We start from the raw sequence: 15,904 nt of genomic DNA on the forward strand, positions 1-15,904 counted from the left end.
TTGCATAGCTGTGCTCCCTTCTTCCCTGGGAAAGGACTGCCATGCCTAAGAGTTTCAGGCCTCCGTGTAGATTGGCCTCGGCTCGCTGTCTTCCATCTTTCAGCTCTCTTGGGTCCTGCAGCACGTTTCTGTCTCATCTCCTTAACTCTGCTGTTAAGTCCCTGCCACCATGCCTGTCTCTTCAGCTTGCTAGATTTTTACACTTGTTTGCCAGTGGCTGTGAAAAGGAATGACAGCAGAATCTCTCATGGACTTGGCTCTCATCCAGCATGGAAAACAGACTGAGTTGATGTCTCCCAGAGCCTGTCTCTAACTCAGGTGTCCCTGTTTCGCTGGGCTCAGCAGATTTCCTACATCTGTGGTGTATGACATTGTAAAGACTTCAACGTGGAGCCTTGCTTCCCCCCGCGTGCGTCCCTATTCCCCATGTAAGGCAAGAAGCCTATCCATCAGTTTTCAGATGGAAACGGTGCAGTTACATCAGTTCTGCCTTTCGCCGGGCCCTGTGGAATAAGACAGCTCCTGCCCAACGTTCCTTCTATTGCTCTTAAGGGGTGAACAGATAACTGAGATGCATGAGCTGCCAGCCATGCTGTGTGAATACTAGAATGGATGAGTGGGGCTTTGTTCCTAGCTTGGTCTGAGAAGGAAAGAATGAAACAAAAGAATTCCATCCCTTTAAAATTTGCGCACAGCATACTTCATTTCACCTGCAAATAACTATTGCTCTTCTACTGTCGTGCTCCAGGTTAGCTGTTGAATTGTGGGTACCTAGTTGTAAATGAGTCCTTTAGGGAGTAGACTTGGAATCAGCAGGAAGCTCCCAACTTTTTAGAGGTAGCGCTGGGATTATATCCATTGTATGAAGAGGAAATGGAGCCTTCCAAGTCTTACGTAATGTTACAGAATCAGGATTTGAGTGCATGCTGTCCTGCTCAAAATCCTCAATTCTTATCATTGATGTGATGCTACACTGATTGGACAAAAGTCTTTTTGCTAAACATGAGGGATACCAGGAAATGTATGACCCAAATACTAACCTCTAAACATTATTGGTACTAGAAGGAATGAACCCTCTTTGTGCTGCTGTCTACCAGAGACACAATGCTGTACATGGTACCATGCTTCTCTGTGGTCCAGTATTCTCATTCTTAAAATGGGTGAGAAGAGATTCTGTTTCTTATGGTTATTGGAGGTCAGGTTAAGTGTTCCAAAAAGAAGTTAGGAGATTTTTAATCCTATAAAAATTCAACTGAGTGAAAAATAGGAATTAATGTAACTACTCTGATTCAGATGGGGAAAAAAGCAGAAGACGGAAATGTTATTTGACAGCTCTTCTTAGAAGACCTTGAGAATTTGTGTCCACCAGTGTAGGACTCCATGCACTATGACCAAGTTCCTGGGATGCTGCTGCAGCTGATGTGGTAACTGTCCATTTTCCTTACATCCCCTTGGTGACATGTCTCTTTAATACTGAAAAGAGCACACATAGAACCAGGGCTCCCTGAGTAAGAAGCAGAAGTCCCTCCACCAGAAGGGTCCTAGGTCCTATCTCTTCCGTCTGAAGCCCTATGCACTCTGCAATGGACTTCCTTTGAAGACAGTAAAAATAATTCCGCTGCCTCCCACCACTTTCTACGGAAGAGTGCTGTCCTCCACCTCCCACAGCTTGCTTTGTTTGGAGCTGTTCATTCTTGGCAGTAATATTCCTTAAACCAGGGAAGAACGAGAAAATTTCACCGTCTTGGTAAAATTACCTCATTTAGGAATAATTGTTATTCACAGAAGAGATGCACATTCTCATCCACCTAATAATGAACAAATTAACAAGACACCTACCGAGTTGTGTTAACAGAATTACCAAATGCAAAAGGAACTAATTACTAACCACTCCATCCAGACAAACTCAAAACTGCATCCCTAGGGCGCTGACTTGAGGGAGACTGTGGAGAAAGGAAGTGAACAGGTGCTTGGTGATCAAAGACTGTCCTTGGTGATTGCTTGGGAAATGGTACCTGCTCTTCAAGACTACAGAGACTGCATCTAGCCTTTCTTCCATGAAGGTAAAGAAGACTACATACAGCATTTGGTCTTTCTTTGCAGTGGTAGGTATGGTCTAGCATGTAAGGGCATTTGAGGCACATGGAGTTGGAGTTTAGAAACTGTAATTTTTTGTGAAAAGATTTGGGAGCCAACTTAAATGACTAGTGGGTCAACTAGGCAGATTTGCAAAGAGCCCCGAGTAGATAACTAAAATCATTTTACCCAGGGGATGATTTCTGATACAGATAAACGATGGGTCCTCATATAAATTCTGGTATTTATTCAAATCAAACAGCCTGGTTATTATTTTTATAGATCCTTATTTGGCTCCCCTTCACAGATAAAATATAGTAAAAAATTATCTATATCTGTATCTATATATATATTGCTTTGAACTGACAATAAACTTTTGGAGGAATTTGATTTAATTTTAGGATTGCTTAGTTTAAATGAAATGCTTTAGTATAAAAAAAAATGGGTGAGGGAGGAGAATAAAGAAGGTCTTAATTTAGTCTGCCCATCCGTGTATCCTGCCATCTAGCAAGTATTACTGATTTGTTTCTAGATGCTCATAGAATTGTAAGTAATAGGAACAAAGCAAAAAGAATAATAATTTCCATACCCTTAAAAGCACAAATTCTGAGGCATAGGATAAACAAAGAAAAAATGAAGAAGGAAAGAATAGATGATTTCAGAGATTAATAAATGAGCTGAAATACAAGGAGCAGGTGGCATATAGATATGCCATGGCGTGGAGAGAGGGTAGTCAGAAGTTCTGAGATATTCTCTGTCACTTTAACCTGTGGTGATATTTTGTGTTGTAACAAAAAAAAAAAAAGCTTGCCTGAAGATCAGAGTGTAGAGCTAACCACACTAGTTAATCATAGAGGTCAGGCAGTGGTGGCACACACCTTTAATCCCAGCACTCGGAGACAGAGACAGACGGATCTCTATGAGTTCAAGGCTATCCTGAGTTACAGAAGATTGATCCAGTCTAAAAGAGAAACAGAACCAGGCGGTAATGATTCACATCTTTAATCTCAGTACTTGGGAGTTGCATGCCTTTAATCCCAGCATTAGGAAGGTGGAGACAGGAAGGGGTATAGCTGGGCGGAGAGAGGACTATAAGGCTGGAGGGGACAGGCGCTCAAGGAATTCAGTCTGAGAATTCCTAGAGACAGGATGGCCCATTCAGCCTGAGAATTTGGTAGAGGTAAGAACTACTGGCTGGCTGCTCTGCTTCTTTGATCTTTCAGCATTCGCCCCAATATCTGACTTGGGGATTTTATTATTAAGACTAATTAGAATTTATGCTACATTAACCAATTTGCATGAGTATGGATTCGCGTTCTGTGTGAGAACCAGTTTGAAGATCCAATTTCTAAAGTCCTGGCCTAACATAGATTATTTAATTCAACATTTTGTACTTTACCACACACACACACGACTGACAGCAATTAATGAAAAAGAGGTCATGAATTTGAGAAAGAGTAGGGAAGGGTATATGGGAAGGTTTGGGGGAAGGAAAAAGAAGGTAGAGGTTACACAATTATAATTGAAAAAATAAAAGAAATAATTTTTAAAAAGAGAAAGGTAGTACTGACCAACCTGGGTCCCAGTGTGACACCTTGTCTCCACAAACAAACAAACAAAAGTAGAATGAGCCAGTGATTGTTTCCTGGGTGGATTGGTATGTGAATAAATTATCCAATCATTAAAGTAGCAAATGAATTCATGCTCTTGGAAATTATTGAAGACAGTAGAGGGTGAGGTCAAGGCATAGCAGCAGAAAATTTCATAACACAATCATATCACACACACACACACACACACACACACACACACACACGGTGCTCATGTTATTCTCTCAAAGTATGGGTTTAGAGGACATTTCAGACCTCTCAGGGTTGGTCTGGTGTGAAGAGGTTTTACATCAGTGGGTGTGACTCTAGAGAGGCAATGTCAGAGCTTTGTATTTTCCTTTTAAGATCATGTACGATGCCTTTTGTTTCTTTTTATAGCTGGGGCCATTCCAGAGTCAGGCAACCATATGAACATTTTCCTTTTGGGAGATTAAAATAGGAGGAACCGTATCAAAATTAAAGAGGCATTTACCAAACTGGTGACTCTGATAAGGTAGAAGAAAAAGCAATAGACCAGGTTTGGAAGAGCTGGTGGGTGGCTTTGGACAAATTAATTGTCTTACCTAAAGTGCAGCTCTTAAAATACAGGGATTACTTTACGGCAATGTTGTGTGTAAGGGAAAGGACAACGTTTTGCATGGTAGACACACTACGTCTTTATGCCCACCTCCCAGTACACACAAGCACCTAGAGACAAGGAAAGTCCCCTCTCTACCAAAGACATCTGCTTCACTTGATTTGAAGCACAATTTCAAAACTTTTCCTTATGATCACCAGTAACATATTTTGAAAATGTATTTCTTTGATAAAAAAGCTTTCATGGTGATGCTCAGAACTCCTCAGTTGGCCTTCCTGCCCATTGACACACACTCACAAACACACATGCACTTTCTAGACACATTTCCTTTCCAAGTGTTTCTCCCCATCTTTCTTGCTTTCCTAGGCCACTCTCTTAGAAGCTTATTGTGTGTTCAATTTCCCACTTTTAAAAAGTATTATAGTAGAATCTATCCACAGCAAATCTCTTATCAGGACTTACAGTTTCCTAAGTGTTTCAAACCCTTGCCCTCTCCAAACAAAAAAATTGTATTTTTGGAAAACCCAAATATATGAGGATTCTTGTCTTTTGGGTCTTGGTGCTGCTGCCTCTTATTCCCCCCTTTAAAGACAGGTGCAGAGATCCAGGTCTGAGAAATACACCCATCCACTCGATGCTGCTTGCTGCTGCAACTTTCCCAGCTTCCCACTGTACCTCCTGCTCCTGGAGTGCAACAACAAAACGCCAGCAGCTACATAGCATATGCAAAACCAAATATATTTCTCATAGTTTTAGGGATGGAGGATCTTTGAATGAGGTGCAGATATCTTAGTGTCGGAAGTGGCCAGCTTTCTCCTTCACAAATGGCTTCTTCTTGCTGGCTCTTCCCCTAATGCTTTTTAGGGCTTCCATTGGAAGGCAATTGTTCTCTGTCATAAGGTGTCTGACCTCCTGATCTAATTACCCCTGAAAAAGGCAACTCTCTAACTCTCCACACTGGTGATACACTTTCAGCATGTGAAATTTGAGAAAACACAAACATGCCACTTATCACTCTCTGAAGTCTGTTGGCTTTATGATCTGCCCATGACTTCCTTCTCTGCTACTTTCGTATTTTTCTTTTAGTTTTAAAAACAGCTTCTGATATGGAGTTGATAGATGGCTATTAAGTGATGGCGGGATAAAAATCAGGACTGGTGGAGCAGAGAGACAGGAGCGGGGAAAGAAATTCGAAAGACATTGTCTTCTATTCCTTACTCTTATAATCTGAGTTGTTGCCTCCAGTTTTCAGAAGTGGTATCTCCATAGGTTGTGCCTTGTTAACCCCCAGAAGGCTTTTGCTTGTTTTCCATTCAATAATCCTACAGCACTGGCTGTTGAAGGTAGTTTGGGCACTTCTTCCCAGAGATATTTCTTGATTAGCTAACGGTCAATCAATACTATGTTATACTTCTGGAGAGTTTCTGTTCCAGAAATATAATTGCTGGAAATTTTATTCTATCATTTGCTTTGAAGCGCAGCATGTAATTGTCACAAGGGGACATTTGCTCTGGGGGTGAGTCTGACATTGATAGGACCTAATTTCACACCCAATAGAACAGGTTGAAGAGCATCACTACTTTGCTGACCTCAAGGTTTTGTCTGTTGTTTGGTGCCTTTTTTGTTGCCAAACTCCATTTCCTAGTTTTCTCTGCCAAAAACTGGCAGGCGATCAGCTTTTCAAAAAAAAAAAAAAAAAGACAGAGGATATTATTTTTCTGTAGCATATGATGAAAAATGAAAATAAAAGCCATGAAAATGCTAAAGTATCTTTAACAAGCACAAGGGCTATGGAAGGTTGGCAAGAAGATAACTGTGTGTCTGAGTGAGGGAGGTTATGACTGCATTTAGATAAACAAAATCTGCTAAGATCATGTTCACCGCTAGGATGCTATCCTTAATGATAAACACCATAGAGGGATGGGAAAAAGAAAAAAAAAGATGAAGTGGAGGCAGTAATTGGTCTTTCCACAGATATTAACGAGACATTAATTGGAGGAAAGATAGGCATCTAGTTGAATTGCAGCTTGTGAGATAGACGCATGGATGAGCAGGGTGGTGCATTTTGCCAGCTTTCAGAAGACTTCCAGCTTCGGGATAGAACTACATTCTTTTTTTTTCCCAAATTGTTATGATCAGATTTTATTTCAACCAATTTGACATTGTCTGAAGTTATTTTTGCATTAAATATTTCAGCATGGTGGCTCTTCAAAAGGCATTAATATATTAAAAAATAGATATGGTTTATTCTAAACGTTTTTGTAAGCTATCAGGATATCCACAAACCACAGCGCTAAGGCCTAAGCATTGGTAAAGGGTGAAAATGGAACTCTCTCAAACATGGTATGATTTAAAGAGGAGGAGGAAGACCTGGAAAATTAACTGCCAAAGGCACTGAATAGACAAGGTGAGAAGGCAAACCCTTTCCCTGTGTCAGCGGCTGATATTCTGACCTTCCAAGGGAATCTTTCACAATAACTGATTTCCCTTCTATACATTTAATGAGTCACTAGATTTTATTGATTTCTCTTCTTAGCAACCAATTTAGACAACTTCTCTTATACTCATTGAATCTGCTTTAGGGAGAACATTGTCACTTTATTGGTTAGGTCCCTTCTTCTGTCTTCCTTTCTTCTAGATTGTCAACTCAACACTTGTTGAAGAGTCTACTGGTTACTTTTTCCATGTATTTAGGGTCTTATGGCAAAATATAGAAACAAGAATGACAGCTGACATTTACTGTGGCAGGATCTGTCTTAAGCACTGTTTAGGTGTGTGTTTGACACTCTTGACAATCCAAAGAGATTTGTTAATTCCAGTTTAGTAAAGCAGAGGAATTTAGAAGTAGAGGCATTTGTTTAGGGTTCATACAGCAAGGTACAGCACTTGTTGATGGTCACTAAATGATGCAAGAGTACATTTATTTATCTAGCAACCCTTTAACTCATGCTGATTTTTTTTTTTGTATCTGGTATCACCCTCAGCAACATGAACAGTCTGAGATGAACAACTGAGAATGCACATACTGCTCTCATGAGCCGGAATCTACTTCTAGGTATTAGAGCTAGTGCCCTCATGGTCTAATGTAGTAGCCATCTGCACACTGCTCAGAGTGCCACCGGACCTGCCACACACACTGGTATGACTTCTGTTTATATCATTAAGTCCTACCAAATGATGGAAAACCATGATTGGTCTTAGAACTTAAAAATCCTTCTGTGCAGCTAAAGCATTTGAAGCCAGAACATTAACATTAGAGCCAAGACTATGATGTGATTATTTTTTTTTTTTTTAATCTTGGAAGACAAGACTTGCGGCCATTGCATATTGGCAAGGCCAACTTTGAGATTATACTGTGGCAGGTAGACCTGCTTTTTTGTGCCTTTGGACAAGTTACTTAACCTTTCATTGAAAAATGGAACAAAACAAACAGAAACGCAAACAATCAGAAAAAAAAAACCAACCCAGGCGCCGTCTCATGATTGTGGTGAATGCAAAACAAGATAGCAGAAGTACATGACAGATATGCCACTATGTCAGTGAAGGCAACAGTGTTCTCTTACTTGGAATCATGATTATTATGCCAGCATCAAGGAGTATATAATGGAGCAGTTTACATGGAGTTGGCATATACATTCTTCCATACCCTCTTCTTTCCTCCTAAAAATCAGTGGCCTGATAGTCAGCCCTTCCCTACTACACAACTTTCTCCTCTTTAAAATTGTTTGTTCTATTTTCATTTTATATGTATGTATATATGTATGTCACATGTGTATTGAGTACTGGCAGAGTCCAGAAGGCATCAGATCCCTAGAGCTGGCGATACAGGCAGTTGTGAGCTGCTTGGCACTGGGGCTAGGAATGGACCTCTGGTCCTCTGAAATAGCAAACGTTCGTAAACACTAACATTTTCTCCATCCCCCTAAAATCTACTATTAAGACTGGGAGATAACTCACTGGATAAAGTATATACCATTTATCCGAATTCAGAGTTTGGATTCCCTGAACCCACATAAGTTATATGTGAGCATGGTGGAGATGAAGGCTCCCAAGAGTAAAAGGGCTAGCTTGCTTGACAGTTCTATAGGCAAGCTCTATGTTCAACTGAGAAATCCTGTCTTTAAAAATGAAATGGTGAACACAAACGATTCCTGGTGTCAACCTCAGGCCTCCACATGTATGCACTTGTTCTCACACACATGGGAACATGCATGTGCAGAAGGGCTAGAAGATCAAGTTTTCTGTGATAATGTGTCTCTTTGTAATGTCAGAAGTTATCCCCACAGACTCTCTCACCAACATGATTGCTTGCACATGTAAAACATACCCATGTTAAAGTATTTTATTTGTAGTGGACAAATAATTACATATCTGTGGGTTGCGGTGTGATATTTCTCCATCTGTACTTATTGTGGTATGACTAAATCAGATTGTTATGCTTGTCGACTTTGCACAAAGGAAGGAGGCAACCAACAGTTGCATCCAGCTATGATGTCTATGGACCACACCAATGACCAGCAAGACGTGATAATCTAAAGGCACAGTATGAGCGTACATCCTTTGATGGTAACCAACAGGTTTCTAGTTGGACTTTAGACCAGCTCAATGAGAGTAAAACTATGCCTGGTGCTGGGAACTTAGCTGAAAGTACTCAGGGCTAGGGAAGCCATGGCTACTGGAGGAGCATCTATAGTCACTAATTCACTAAGCCAGCATAATCCCTAACAAAAATCTGTATATATGTGTTTCTATACCCACAGACATGTGTAGTCTTCGTGCTTCCCCTTTTGCAACAGCAGAGACCATTACAGAAAACCACAACCAACCAAAACGCAGAATTGTGGAGCCTAGTCACAATGATACATCTACAAAACACTCCCATACTGAAGGCTGTAGTGATATTTTATTTGTATGTTAATAGATCAAGCTGGTCTGAAGTTCAGAGAGTAAAACAGCTGCACTGATCAGCCTTACAGACCAGGCAGTGGTGACACACACCTTTAATCCCAGTAGCCACACTAGTTTGCTATAGAAACCAGGCAGTAGTGGTGCATGCCTTTAATTCCAGCGCTAGACAGGAATACAAGATGGGAGGAGACAGCTCTCATACACAATCTCGTTCTGAGATACCTGGAGGCATTATCGCCATTTCGGACTTAAGAGGTAAGACCCAGTGGCTGACTGTTTTGCTTTTCTGACCTTCAGGTTGAACTCCGATTTCTCTCTTTGGGTTTTCATTAATCATGCTACAGAAGGCTAAGGGAAGAAGGGAAGAAAGATTCTAAAGGCTAGATGGTCAGGGAGTTTTGTGTGAGCTGAGCAAAAATGGCAATGATAAACATGTCACAGCAGACGGAGAAAGCCCACGAGGTCTCAGCCCTACCTGAAGAACTACAGGCAACTGAGGGAAGCTGGGAGGGTGAGATATAATCCTTCCCAGGGAAGATCATATCAATTGGTTGTTCAGTGCCAAAAGGTCAGCCCTGAAAGCATACGTAAAAATAATAATATGGACAGAAGAGGTTATATCTAGAAATATGTATGTGTGCACACATACATATATTCATATAATAATTAATGAAAAGAAGTCATGAGTTGGAAGAAGATCATGAAGGGGTGTATGAGAGGGTTCAGAGAGAAGAAAGGGAAGGGGAAATATTGTAATTATTACTGTAAGCTCAAAAGTAAAATTAAAAACATTTTTAAAAAGCAGTAAGAATTACTTCTACTCACTGATTATATTGTGGCTTAATCACAGTTCCATGTCCAAATAGTGAATTAAACGTTCTAAAAATCCTACAGAAATGGAATCCTCCGACGACTTGGAGGCAGCTAGAAGCAATTGAGAGCCAGAGTTAGAAATACCGACGTAACACAAACCCTCTGCTCTTCCAGGTTTGGTTTTATTCTTCTGTCATTTCTCTGATATACGTCAGTTTCTGTTTTATTTTAAAGGGAAGTGCTTTATTCTTGTTGAGCCTTGCTGCTCAGGTCACGATTAATTCACACACGAATGCTTGATTTGACTGGTGGACTTTCATTCCTATTGTTGGTTTGAATCCCTACAGCTCCCAAAATTGTTCATTGTCAGTTCCTTCTGCTGTCCTGACATCTCTTTGCCTTTTTTCCCTTTTCCCTTTTCTTTTCTTTCCCTTTCTTTTCCTCTTTTCTCCTATCCTCTCCTTCTTTCCTTTCTTTCTTTCTTTCTTTCTTTCTTTTTTGTATTTCTCTGCATTTTTGTTGCAGGTTTTTACACTACCAGTCCTAGCTCGAGACCAGTCATTTCTCCAAAGATTACTGGTCCCTTTCAGTGGAGAAGGGTGTTTTCGAAGGTCTGAGGGGTAGATGCAATTCATTCTTGTGGAGTTTTGCCATTTCATGACCCTCTTAATTGACACAGCTACTAACAAATTTATTTTGATGTATATCCACACTAGTGTACATCTTCATAAACATATGCATACATGTAAAATATAAGTATCTCTCTCCATGCACTTAGTTTTAAAACAGGGAGGCAAAATATGCGGTGAGAAGAAGACAGCAGGAAAAAGAGTAAGGAAATAAAATGCTAAATCAAGCTAAAGAAAAAAGTAATAAGAGCTGAAGGGATGTCCTGGTGGTTAAGACCACTCCCTCCCCTTCCAGATGGCCTGAGCTTTGTTCCCAGCACCTACATTGGATGGCTCACAACCATTTGTAACTACAGCTTCAGGGGATCTTATGTCCCCTTAGGGCCTCCAAAGACACCTATACTGGTATAATTGGTATTCATACAGACACACATTGCACATAAAACCAAAATTGATCTTAATTTTTAAACTTAAACTAGTTAGTATATTTGGCTCACATTCTTGCAATTGAATCTCAGTGACGGAGGATAAGCTACAGCAACATGAAAGTAATTGGCATAAAAAGTTGAACACTTACCGTTGGGGATGTGTTAAAATAGTGACACGATCAGGACTTTCTTTCTGCTGCAGAGTGAAAAGTGGCCCTTGAGCAAAGTCTCAGGATGAGATTATGCTTCAGAAAAAGTCCTAGGACGCATTGCTAAATCAGAGTTAGGAGATGAGAGCTTTTACCTTTAATTTTGAGAGCAGCTAATTGGTCAAAAGTTTTCAGAAATACTATACTTATTTATCCCATTGACTCATATATAAAGCTTCATATGTAATATTTTCACGTTTACCTTATGTGTGTCTAGGTATTCATAGACACAGTCATAAAATATAGCAGCAGTGTTAGGCCACAGTAGAAATCAATTCTGTGTATGGTTTATCTCAGGTGACCCAGGTCTGATACCCGTCAAGTTATAAAGGGTTACAAGACTCATTCTTAGGGCCTAGAGGTAAAATCATTTCAGTTGAAGCCATATGGACTGACAGAAAAAGGCCTCATAAAAGTATTAATAATAACACAACAACTGTGTTTTGTGTATACATGTGTTCTAGAAAGATGCATGTGAATGTAAACAAAACACATTAATTTATTTTCTCTAAAACATAAACAAACATTGCCTTGTTTGGCAGAATCTGCAAAATGCATATTGCTCCCTTTAGCTTTTTCCTTTGCTACAATAGACAAATGTTTTGTATTAAATCCATTGTTACTAGGAAATTCATCCCAAAATACACCAATGTCATTTTTCCATAGTATTGAAAAATCTGAATTTCATATGAAAAAAAAAAACTGCACCATCGGCAGAACGCATAGGCTCTGAGAAGTTAAAAAAAAAAATTTAAAGGATAAAATTTCCCCAAGTTGGATGTAATAGACAGTCTGAAAATCGCCAGGAGAGTTGGATACCTTTGTTTGTCGGTCAAGAAAGGATTGAAGAAGCATGAGTATCTGTAGGAGACCCGTGGAGAGTGTCACACATAGAAGGGGTTTGCTAGGGTAGATCACTCACAGAGCTGTGAAGGGCAAGGAAAATGGAGGCATTCCAGTTGTCTGAGGACATTTATAAAGACAACCCCTGTAAGACACATTTCTCCCTTCAGGTGTAACTGAATTAGTTGATGAAAAAAAATATTGTGTATAACATAATCAACCTTGAGAACTCTGAACCCAGAGTCATCGTGAAGTTTGCTGACTTGGTCACTCTGTTGTATGTCCCAGGTAGATAGGACTGAAGAAACGTTGGAGAGGTCTGATCCTGACTGACAACACACACACACACACACACACACACACACACACACACACCCCATGGCAAATGGCATTCTAAAAGTTCTGGGCTCCTTTGGTCCTTCTAGTGACTGGACCATGACCCTTTCCATATCAACTCCAAATCCGAGTACTACACAATTCTCTTGTCCCTTAAAGGGAGAAAATGGTCATGTCTTCTCATGATTAAAAATGTCTCTATGAGTATGGAGAGGCCACAAAGCCAAATTCATAGAATTTCCAGCTATCACCTTAGGGAAGATGAGGCACAATGTCTACCTTCACCTTGGAGTAGCAATGTATTGGGTCCAATTTTAAAAGTGACAAGGTTTTCTTACTGAGTTCTAAGAACACCTTTGTCCCTTCCCCATGGGCAAGAGTATGAGGTCTACTCCTTGCTGTTCTCTTTTTCGAGAAAAGGTTCCTGTCACGTGGCAGGAATGCAACAATTCATCTTGACAGAAAGAGGGACTGTCACAGGTGTGAAGCAAAAGCTCCATGTATGGTGGGTGCTGATGGGCATATTGCTTCCTCTGTGACAAGGTGGAGTGGAAAGCAAGTAGGGAAACTCTCTTGTGTGTAGGGTGCTTTGTTTGACCCATCAGGCTGTCTACTGTCCTCTCCACAGTGACAAGTAGGTAGGGTAGACTCCTCTGTATTACCACACCCTCTGCATAGAAGGGACCAGAGGCCCTTGCAAGGTAGCAAAGGCTGCTGAAGCCTGACAGAGGAAATGCAGCCAGGTAAATTTACAGCTGTTTACAGGCCTGGACTTCACATTCCTAAAGTGCTGAGATGAGCAATAGGAGCTTTAATGACATGGGACCAGAAGTCGATGGACCTTAGAAATGATGCTGAGTTGGATCACAAAGACAAAGTTACTGGAAATTGGGCAGCAAAATGATAATCTGTTTTGACCTGGAGACTCTAGAGAGGAGTTTCTAGGGTTATGGTTACAGATATTTTCCAAGTAAGAAACTAGTCTCCAACACTGATGATCTGAAAAATAGGAAGAGTGGGTTCAAAACTGAGAACAAGCTGGGACCCCAAGAAGAAAGATGGCTATTTTCTGACTGACCAGATAGCTGTGATGGCCTTGCATTGTCTGCCTTTGAACAGAAACCTTGTCCTGAATGAATGAAACTCTAAAGAAAATGCTTCCACTCTGAGACCTATATTAAAAATGCCGTAATGGGAAGACAGTATTGTCAGCATATCACCAGAATATCCAATTGCTAGAACGAGAATTGTGTTAAATTTCCACACAGTGCCTGGCTCAGAAGTTTACTTAGAATTCAAAAAAAAAATTATCCTAAGAAAGTGAGGTTTCCTTTTGAAAACCCCACTGTTAAAGCCGATTCAATTCTCCTCTCACACCCTTTCTAAGAACATCTTGCAAATGTTAATAATTAGTTTGCACAACAGTCTTATAAATTAGTAGTATAACCCTTGCAACCTCAGGTTGAATGAGCTTGGAAATCACGTTAAAAACCACAGATTGTTACCCAGGAGGGATGTTTTCTATTATCAGTTCCACCAAAAAAAAAAAATGTTTAGGGGGAAAATAAAGTATAAACAAAAACTCTAAAAAGTTAGGACCAGAAAAATGGCAGCGTGTAAAGGTGCTTGTTGGCTGGTGGTACAAGCCTGAGTTTGTTTTCTAGAACTACATGAAGGCAGAAAGAGAGAACCAGCTTCAAAAAGTTGTCCTCTGACCTCTATATATCTTCTGACCTTCACACATGCATCATGGCACTGATACCTGCACCCCACCTCTCTCTCTCTCTCTCTCTCTCTCTCTCTCTCTCTCTCTCTCTCGCTCTCTCTCAAACACACTGGCTAGGCTCAGTAGTTAAGAGAGCTTGCTGTTCTTTCCCAGTTTCATTCCCAGCACCTGTAAAGGAGGCTTACTACTGCCTGTACCTCAGCTCCAGGAGATCAACATAACCCTCTGGCCTCTGTGAGCACACACACACACGCACGCACACACGCACGCATGCACGCACACACACGCACACACACACATGCATGCAAGCATGCACACGTATACACAAATAAAAATAAAATTAATTTTTTCAAAACCTAGAAAATCATTAATATTGTATGGTTAAAATGCAACAAACAAACAAAATAATAGAAACCACTCTAATCATTATATTTCAACTTGAGGAGAATAAGCTTGAAACATTATCTTTAAAGAACAATAGATGTACCCTTCTGTTCTTGATGAAGTCATTGCTCAATCTCCATTTTATATTAACTTTGTTGATCCTGCTCATTTATTTACATGTCTTTGACCAAAAAGCAAAAGCAGTCTCATAATTCAATATACTGTGTTGTGTGGCTACATCTAATGCCAGAGGGTTAAAACCTGGACTTAACTTCTTGGAGGAGAAATCGCACACACTGGGTTGGCTTCCAGGGAGGGCTTTTTCCACTTTCTGAGGCCATGTGTGCCTTGTCCATCTTCTGGATTTTGGGTCCAAGTAAGTAAACATGGTTTGGAATAATTGATGTGGAGCATGTTTGGTAAATGACTAAAATGTACTCCAGATTCAAGAGGTTTCCAAGGGAGACAACAGCAAGTTGCTGCTGGCAGTGTCCCAGAGTGAGGGGCAGACAGAGAGAAAATCTCCACTACCATCCCCTCCGCTAAGCTAAGACTTGGTGTGCTGAGGTCAATGAAGATTGCTGAATGTCATCTAAAATGTTTAACTTCAATGCCCAGCATTTAACTTCAATGTAGCATCCCTTAATTTGTTAATTTTAATACTGATACTTGAAAAACTAAATATGTACTATCTACAGAGTGTTCTGTGATATTTCAATATGTATGCATCATGAGCTATATAAGTTAGGTGAAACGTATCTATTCAAAGATACATTCAAAACATTTAAAAACACTCAAAATTCTTCATTCTAGCATTAAAGCATATATAGCAATGTAATCCCACTATCCCAGATCCTTGAGCACCTATAGATTTTTGACAAAGTAGTGTACCTACATTTGACACTAGTTATGAGAAGTAGTGATGTTTGTGATGTGGGATGTCCTCCTGCATATGTGTTGTTCTTATTGGTTAATACATAAAACTGCTTTGGCTTATGGCAGGGAAGAGTATAGCCAGGATGGAAGATTATATAGAAAGAGTAGGTGGAGTCAAAGAGTCGCCATGTAGCAGCCAAAGGAGGCAGATGCCATGTAACCACCTAAGACGCAAGAGGTAACAAACCATGAGTCTGGTGGTAAAACATAAAATAATAGATGATGTAAGAGTTATCTAGAAATATGCCTAAGCTGTTGGCCAAACAGTGTTATGATTAATATAGTTTTTGTGTTATTATTCGGGTTTGGGCAGCCAGGAAATGAATGAGCAGTCTTGGCTTACACATTGGGTGAAATAGGCAAATGCTCTCAATAAGTCTGACATCAACTTGTACAGGGGATACACAGTATCTCTAGTGTCATTTGCTG

The sequence above is a fragment of the Microtus oregoni genome, unplaced genomic scaffold (genome assembly GCF_018167655.1).
Source record: "Microtus oregoni isolate MIOR12 unplaced genomic scaffold, Mior012 000022F_ref0000154, whole genome shotgun sequence".
In the NCBI taxonomy this organism is placed as follows: domain Eukaryota; kingdom Metazoa; phylum Chordata; class Mammalia; order Rodentia; family Cricetidae; genus Microtus; species Microtus oregoni.